Source organism: Oncorhynchus mykiss, chromosome 7, assembly GCF_057628025.1.
Source record: "Oncorhynchus mykiss isolate SJ-2025 chromosome 7, ASM5762802v1, whole genome shotgun sequence".
In the NCBI taxonomy this organism is placed as follows: Eukaryota; Metazoa; Chordata; class Actinopteri; order Salmoniformes; family Salmonidae; genus Oncorhynchus; species Oncorhynchus mykiss.
The window spans coordinates 22,692,921-22,701,523 of NC_143028.1; positions in this window are offsets into that span (position 1 = coordinate 22,692,921).

Here is an 8,603-nt window from a genome sequence, read left to right on the forward strand (position 1 = left end):
ATCAAAATAGCCAATTAACGCCGCCTTCCGCTACATTGTAACGATGTAATAACTGATCAAGTGTCCAAATGCAGGCATTCTACATAGCAGAAATAGGCTAGGTGTTGCCTCTTTTGGCAGAGACGCGCATAGCCTTCAGCATCGGCGCATAATATAAAATATTACATTTGTTTTCGTTTTTTGCTGTGGAAATGCAATAGCCTACCCTTTATATTGTGGGAAACTGTGGATGTTTATTCTTAATCAAATGCACAATATGTAGCTGAGCACCATTCGTATTGTTGTGAGCCTGTAGTGCAGAGCACATTAAGCTGTACAATTATAAACACCCTCATGTCATGGTGCGCCCCACTTGATAAATAACCGTGCGCTGTGATATATTTTGCGCGCTTGAGTATCCCTGTCCAGCAGTGCGCTGCGTATTCGACCTCTATATGCGTTCTACTTTCTACTTATGGTTCATCAACAAGCCTGCAATTTACACCATTTGATCTCGCAGATGGACCTGTGATAATTGTGTTTTAATGCACACATATCTAATGCATATAGATAGTTTTTCAACAAAATCATGTAAATCGCTTGTCATAGTGTGGGAATCACGTTTGGGTTGGAGTATATGTATTTAAATCGTGATAGTGATGACATGGATTAGATGTGTGTTGTTTTGGGTTCTCTTTACTTGGTGCGTCAGGAGCTTCTATTGCGTGTAAAAACCTGAAATGCTGCCACCATCTGGTAAATTTTGAATTAGAATAACTTTATTTCTCCCGTGAAAAAAAAGAAGTAATAGTCTCACCAGACACTTCCAGTCTGGGAATATAGGCCAACTCGACTAGATTTAATACCATTTATTTTTATTTTATTTCATTGACTTAATTGGCCCTTTAGCCCTATTCTGTTTTCTCTCAAATACAAATCTGCATGCACAGCCAACCTCTCAGCTAACACAACATTCTCAGTCATGGATAAATTATTCCCCCTACTCCTATTCGGTGTGTAAGCTATGCGTCATCAACACACTTGTTATTCATTGTGCTGTAAAAACAAGTGCTTAATATAGGCTGACCTAAGCTCGTGGTCCCTAGAAAAACACCTCTGTTTGTAAAGCTACTGCTTTATTGACTTGTCTTATGGCGCATTTCCATAGAGAATTTACCCCAGTGTTTTACACAAAAGGCTCAGACTTTTCTGTTTCCATCTATGCGGGCTGGCATCCGTGTCTCACTGGGCCATGGCTCTGGGGGACCTGCTCTCACTTGGGGCCACTGGTACTTTTCAGTTGTCCTTTACATAACAATGGCTAAGTCTTCTCACAAAGCAACTGTTTTGATTATGCAGAAGTTGTTGATTCTGCTCCTCATAGCCCAAAGGCTGGCAGATGACGATATTGAATCGTTTCTTCTTACCGACCAAAGGGAGTGCATGCAACCGACTATACATTCGTAACCCACGTGGACTGGTTCGTACATAAAACATTCTCAATTCAGGCTGCAAAGGTGTTGATTTCCTCCTTTACTAAATTCTATTGACAAGAAGGCAAGAAAAAAAAGGGGGAAATGTGCATTTTCCACACCCACTCTATTTAATGGCGAGAAGGCAGACAAAAAAAGGGGGAAATATGTGTACTTTCTTTTCTACCACCATGCTAGAGTGGCTAATGGCTAGGAATGCTAGTCTTGGATGTTGCGTATAACGTTCAGCCAATCAGGTTACGGCAGTGTGTTGATTACCCCTGGCTGAGCGCAGAGCGCAACATCAGGAAGGAGCATTAGCCACTCTAGCATGGTGATAGAAAAGAAAGTACACATATTTCCCCCTTTTTTGTCTGCCTTCTCGCCATTAAATAGAGTTAAGGAGGAAATCGCCGTCTTTTCAGCCTGAATGGAGAATGCATTATATATGAACCGGTCCATGGGGGATATGAGTGCATAGCCAGCTACATGCACTCCATTTGAATGGTAAGATGAAATGACTCAATATCGCCATCTGCCGGCTTTTGGGCTATTCTCTTCACAAGTCTACACTGTCAGTCTTAGCTATGAAAACACAGTTTCCCTAGTATATCATAAGAGTATAAACATTAGAGTAACACTGGTGTTACAGTCAAAAAGCAGCATGTGTCTTTACAAAAAGTAAGGGAGCAAATATCTGCGAACTCTTGGATCATCCTGCCAATTGTGGGCCACAATGCTAAATACTAGCTACCTTTGATTTATCTTGTCCTGCTCTCTGAACTTGATGCATCACTACAGATCCGGGTTTGATCCCAGGTTGTGTCGCAGCCGGCCTAAACCGGGAGACCTATGAGGCCTTGTCCCATCGTGCTCTAGCGACTCCTGTGGCGGGCCAGTGCATGCACGTAGCCAGTTGTACAGTGTTTCTTCTGACACATTGGTGCAGCTGGCTTCCGGGTTGCGTGAGCAGTGTGTCAATTAGCAGTGCAGCTTGGCAGGGTCGTGTTTCGGGGGACGCTTGGCTCTCGACCTTTGCCTCTCCCGAGTCCGTACGGGAGTTGCAGCGATGGGACAAGACTGTAATTACCAATTGGTGAGAAAAAGGGGTAAAAAAAAAAGTAAATGCTGACTCACAGCAAGCTGTAAATACATACATGTTTACAGAGAATGCACGTCGCTCACTGTATAGTACAGTGTTCCAGAAGAAACAGAATGTACGCACTCTCTCTCAATGCTCTCTTACCCTGTTTCGCTCTCTTGAATGGTCATGTTTTTCTCAGTTGCTGTTTTTTATGTCAATCCTTCAACCCCCTCACTATCTAGCCTATAGTCATGTTTTCTCTCCATATATGTGTTAACATATTTATGTTTTATGATTCAAATATATTTCTTTCCATAGCTGTGGGAAATAGGGGTGCACCCCTTGAAAAATCATAATGAAAAAAATATATACATACAACCCCCCCCATAAAACTTTTATGTTTTAGTATTCAAATATATATTTTTGTCTAGCAAATATATTTCTGTTTCTTTAATTTTCTCCTTCTTTCAACCACCTCACCCTCTTTATTCACGTGTTCTCTCCATATACAGTACAAGTCAAAAGTTTGGACACACCTACTCATTCAAGGGTTTATCTTTATTTATTTTTTATTCTACATTGTAGAAAACATCAAAACTATGAAATAATACATATGGAATCATATAGTAACCAAAAAAGTGTTAAACAAATCAAAATATATTCTTCAAAGTCAGCACCGTTTGCCTTGATGACAGCTTTGCACACTCCTGGCATTCTCTCAACCAGCTTCACCTGGAATGCTTTTCCAAACGTCTTGAAGGAGTTCCTACATATGCTGAGCACTTGGCTGTGTTTCCTTCACTCTGCAGTCCAACTCATCCCAAACCATCTCAATTGGATTGAGGCAGGGTGATTGTGGATGCCAGGTCATCTGATTTTTTATTTTATTTAACTAGGCAAGTCAGTTAAGAACAAATTCTTATTTTACAACCCCAGCTAAATCCTCCCCTAACCCGGGCAACACTAGGCCAATTGTGTGCCGCACTATGGGACTCCAGATCATGGCTGGTTGTGATACAGCCCGGGATCAAACCAGGGTCTGTTGTGGTGCTTCCAGCACTGAGATGCAGTGCCTTAGACCGCTGTGTCACTCATGAGCCAACTCTCACTCTCCTTGTTGGTCAAATAGCCCTTACACAGCCTGGAGGTGTGTTGGGTCATTGTCCTGTTGAAAAACAAATGATAGCCCCACTAAGCGCAAACCAGATGGAATGGCGTATCGATGCAGAATGCTGTGGTAGCCATGCTGGTTAAGTGTGCCTTGAATTCTAACTGAATCACAGACCGTGTCTTTTATTTTACTAGACAACTCAGTTAAGAACAAATTCTTATTAACAATGACAGCATACACCGGCCAAACGCGAAACCGTGCAACACTGGGCCAATTTTGCACCGCCCTACGGGACTCCCAATCACAGCCGGTTGTGATACAGGCTGGAATTGAACCAGGGCCTCTAGCACTGAGATGCAGTGCCTTAGACCGCTGTGCCACTAGGGTGCCCTTTTTTATGCCCTTTTTGGTTACTACATGATTCCATTTATTATTCATAGTTTGATGTCTTCACTATTATTCTACAATGTAGAAAATAGTAAAAAATACACCTTGAATGAGTAATTGTGTCCACATTTTTGACTGGTCCTTTTTCTGGTAACATTTTTATGATTTTAATATTATCCTCTCTGGGTGATTGCCAGGCAAAGCCATAGAAGAGGGAGCACAGAGGAATGTCTTGTCATGATGATCATCCACGATGTTGCTAACCCAATACATGTAATCATCACAGAGCTGAGTAGGGCAGAGAGGGGCCTGTATAAGCCTGCGTTCCAAATGGCACCCTATTCCCTATATAGTACAGGGCTCTGGTCAAAAGTTCTACACTAGGGAATAGTGTGCCATCTGCCTAAGAGATGCAGCTGCTCTGCTCTGCCTCCCCACCACCTGTCACAATACATAAATCCACATGATTACCCAGCATACAGGAGAAGTCCTGAGAATATTGGGCGACGTTCCCATTAGGTCCCTTAAGGGTTTCGGCGCAATGAACCAAGAGGTTCACGGTGCGATGCCATGAACCACGGCGATGCGGTGAACCAAGAGGTTCTGAGTTCCAATCCCGGACACATTAAATAATAAACACTGTATGAATAAATATACACAATATAAACACTGTATGTTAAAAGCACTGTTTGTGTGTGTGTGGGGGGTATCCCTAGCATTTTGCCAAAAGACAAAGAGCTGTGATTGGATCAGTGGTTCACCAATCAGGGTCTTGATGGGCTTGGCAACAGTAAAAAGGGATGATGTGTAATGAAACTATGGTGTGCGTGCCCTGGGGGGGGGACGTTTCTTTGCAACCATTAGGTGACGTCCCCGGGAAAAACCAGGAACTAGACAAAACCACCAGGGGACCATGACACAATGTCCCAAGAACGACCTAAACAATGTTTTCGGGGACATCCCCGTGACCAACCGGGAACTATACAAAACCTCCAGGGGACCATGACACTTTAGGTGACCATTTCGTGACTCATTTTTGTTTGCATTGCATGCAGTCTGTGGCCAATTGCAAATCCCCAACCCTTTGTGATTGACTAAGCAAACCCCTTGGGAAACAAAAGAGATCCCAAATGAGGTTCATTGATATTCTACCTTACTGTGTATGCGAAGCCTATAATCTAAGTTCCTGCCCAGTACACTATCAAGATGTTACCCCTATCTGTGTTCTGAATCACAGCTATGTTCCTATCAAAATGGGAAAAAGAAAATTAGATGTAAAAGTGGTACCAATCAAGTAAAAGTAACTGCATATACATACCAATCCTATGATATGGTATATTCGTGAGTCTGTTTTTCCTCTCTGGTTATTAGACTACAATAAGATCATGCTTTTCTCCTATTTGGGAAACAATTATCATAGTTCATACAAAAAGTGTTTTCCCTATCCGATTGAGCTTAAAATGGCCATAGAATCATGTTCCCACTAGCTAATGTAGTATATCAGGAAATGTGGATTATGTCAACGTTCGGTTGTGTATAAACCGCCTGTTTTGGCTCGGTGGTATTTCTATTTGAGTATGATTAGATAGGATCATTTTAAGCCCTTTTACATTCCACTAGACAGGCTGTTTTTGTCAATGTTTTTCAGCTGTGCAGAATTTCACATGAAATTAGAGAGCAGGGCCTGATAGGGCTAGCCTGCCATAATCCTAATTTCTTCAATTAAATATCATGTTATGTGTTTGGGATATTGACATAAGTGGAGTGTGGAAACTAATAGAGCTGTGTAGTGTAAATAAACATAGGAGAGGATGCAGAGAGAGAGAGAGAGAAACATAAATCAGTGTAGAAATATCATAACTTATTATATAATAAGTCGTTTTTGTATCATGACATTGCATTGGAAGATCATAAGGAGTTGGATTACATTTTGTTGTAAGATGGAAAAGGGCCATCCAATGGAATGGAAATAACTTGAATGAAAAACTAAAATAGAAAGCTCAGAGTTCAAAGATCATGATAACAAATAAATAATACAAATAATAAGAGGGCAAAAGCACATTATTTCTCCTTTTCCATTTGTGTGTGTGTGTGCGCGTGCGTGCAGTGTGTGTGTGTGCAGTGTGTGTGTGCGGTGTGAGGTGTGTGTTTATGTGTGTCTGTGCATGTGCGCATATGTAGGTGCTCGGAAGTCAGACGGACAAACAGACAGGACATCGAGAGATCTATCCCCTTACACAACAACAACTAGCAACAACAACAACCCTGAAATAACCTCACCCCAGTGGCGGCCGTCCATAGCAGCCAACGGCCTAATCACTGGTCATCTCCACCATCACAGAATGGGAGGAAAGCTATAAGGGGAACTAGGGAACACTCAATACAGACTGGTAATAAATCCTGACACTAGCGTGTCTGACCCCCCGCCGTCAATGAGATCGAAAGGCACCTATTAACAGTCTGCCAGCACGGTTAGCAAAGTCCCTCTGCCAGGGGAAGCAGCAGGGTCTGGCTGTTTAGATGAGCATCCCTTCGTGGGGCTTTAGCTATAGCCAGCCAAAGATTGGTAGTAATATGCTGAAGTAACTATGTGGTTAACATTTCAGAGTATTGCAGCTCCAGGGTGAAACAAGAATATGGACTAATTTAGGACTAATTTAAGCATTTGAATTGTGTCCGTGTGCTGAGCCCTGTCTTTGGCTGTGTCTGAAATGTCACCATATCCCCTATATAATACACTACTTTTGACAATGGATCTATATGGGCTCTGCTCAAAAGTAGTGCACTATATAGTGCAGGAGTGAGCAACTGGCGGCGGCCTGCGGTCCCCCTTTTGTAGGTAATTTCTTTTGGGGGGGGGGGGTCTCAACTTACTGTTGAGAGTTAGAATAATGGAATACACAATGTGCAATTTCTAAATGTGGTTGTGCATCAGCAGTCATTCAATTAGCCCATGTCAGCTAAAACATTTTAGATGGGGGCCAGCTATCTAAACTTGTGCTAAGCCTGGTCGAAATACCAACCGGGGGTGGGGCCCATTGATCATATTAAAAACTGCAAACAGGGAATACGACCATTTCAGACGTAGCCTTTTGACCTATATGGACCCTGCTCAAAAGTAGAGCACTACATGGGAAAAAGGGTGCCATTTCAGATGCTGCTTGTTTGTTTTCATTCGATGCATAGGATTAGTTTACCGGGCCTCCCTGATAACCAAATGATCGCCCCCAGTTTCAGGAAGTCGATTGGTCTCCAATCAAAACTGGCAAACTGGATTAGTGGCACTGTGTGTGTGTGCGCGTGTGTGTGTGTGTGTATGTGTGTGTACGTTAATTACACAGAGCATATGTGAGCGTATTATTGGAGCTTCTAAAGATTTTTATAAATAAAATAAACAACATTAAATCTGAATTAACATTCAATTTTTTTTTAGGTTAATCTCATTTTAAGGAAATGTTATGTGACCTTCCATGGCTTCCAGTTTCACTGGGGTATAGAAATTATGTAAAATAAAAAAACATGAGCTGGCGCAGACCCAGAAAGATTATTTTGTGTGGAGGTGCTAACGGCGAATAACCTATAAACTATCAAAAGAAAGAGAGTCGCACACTCCATATATAAACTCCCAGTAATTTTTGGGGTATTTACCAATGTTTCGGCATCACTACGCCTTCTTCAGGGTCACCATCACTGTGCCTTCTTCAGGGTCACCCAATAAATTACTGGGAGTTTATATGGCGTGTGCGACTCTATTTATTTTGAAAGTATAAAAATGAGGTAACACACGTGCAATCCCTTTGTCTTCCATCACCATTGGGAAAGGCAAAGAACTCAATGAAAAAAGAGAAGAATGGTTTGTGACTTTTATAAATCAGGCAATAATAACAACTGAAAAATCTAATATACCACTTACCACTATTAGAGCGACAATTAAGACGTTTAAAACCACTGGAACAGTGGTAAAACTTGCCTGGTAAAGGACGCATACATACAGTGAGGATGGTTTGGAAGTTAAAGAAAAGTCCAAGGGCCATAGTTGGAGAATTACAGAACTTGGTCATATCTTGGGGTCACCAAGTCTCCAAACCTATAATTAGACACCACCTCTATGTTAATAGGCTATTTGGAATGGTTGCCATAAAAAAAAAAAAAACTTTATTGAGAGCAACCAAAAATTGTAAATGCCTGGAATTTGTTAAACGGCATTGGCACTTGGATTGGAACTGGGTTCTTTGGTCAGATGAAACCAAAATAGAGCTCTTTGGCCATGCACATCAGTGGTTGGTTGTGCCTTGAAAAAGAAGGATGCATATGTAAAAAAAAATAACTTCATGCCTACTGTAAAGTATGGGTGGTGTATCTTTGATGTTATGGAGCTGTTTTGCTTCCACTGGTCCTGGGTCCCTTGTTAATGTCTACGATAAGTTGAACAAGTACCAGGACATTTTAGACCTAAACCTGGTTTCTCTTCCAGGAGACTGAAACTTAGCTGCAAGTGGATCTTCCAGCAAGACAATGACCCCAAGCACACATCAAAATCCACAAAGAAATGGTTAATTGACCACAAAAT